The sequence below is a fragment of the Solea solea genome, chromosome 21 (genome assembly GCF_958295425.1).
Source record: "Solea solea chromosome 21, fSolSol10.1, whole genome shotgun sequence".
Classification (NCBI taxonomy): domain Eukaryota; kingdom Metazoa; phylum Chordata; class Actinopteri; order Pleuronectiformes; family Soleidae; genus Solea; species Solea solea.
In genome coordinates, this window is record NC_081154.1 from 8,510,948 (window position 1) to 8,511,860 (window position 913).

Genomic DNA, 913 nt, shown 5'->3' on the forward strand with positions numbered 1-913 from the left:
TCACAGACTCCCTTTTCTAACCTATGATATATACATTTAGTAAGTGGTCACATTATGGAGGTGTGTCTGATGCAGAGGAGGGACGTGATAGGCTCCAGAAAGGAAAGAGCCTCCCACTGTAACACGCACACGCGCGCGCGCGCACACACACACACACACACACTGTCGTTTGAAAGAAATGCATTTAAGAGAAAGGAAAGTCTATTTTAAAAAAAATTAATACATAATTAAATGGAAATTTACCCCATTACAAAGTTGATAGATGTTGTGCACTTTCATTAATCTGCAAGTGAAATATAACTTTTTATTGTGAGTTTTTTTTTATATCATAAAACGATATAGAGGAGGATTAAAATAATTTGTAGAAAACTGAGATACAGCCCTGTGTCATTTCATCCAAACACCATAAATTAATTTGCTGTAGAAGTGCAGTTTTTTGTTTTGATATTCAAATTTTTAAGTGGATTGATATGAGTAACTGACTGTTATTCCCCCTCTCCTTGCGGCTGACCGGGTAATACCGGGGAGCTTAAAATGTTTAAACTCGATTTATTATAATTTGTCCCAAACTTAAATTAAACATTTCTGTCATAGAGAGTGAGATTTGAAACAAACCATTTCACAAGTTGAATTCGGGTGAATTACTGTTGTTTGTTAAACATGTAAACACAGTTTGTGTATATCTGCCGTAAATACTATCTTTATTTAAATTTGTTAAAGTTCTTTTCCCCCAAGCTCTAAACACTCCCACATAAGACATTTTTCCTATAAGGCATCAGGTTTAAAGTTGTGGAGTTAATTACATTTCCGGCCTGCTTGTTTTTTGAAGTACATGCGTGGCTAAGTTTCAGTCCCAGTCAGAAGACGTTTGTGAGAAATGTTTTAAGTTTAGTAGTTATTGTTATAACCAATC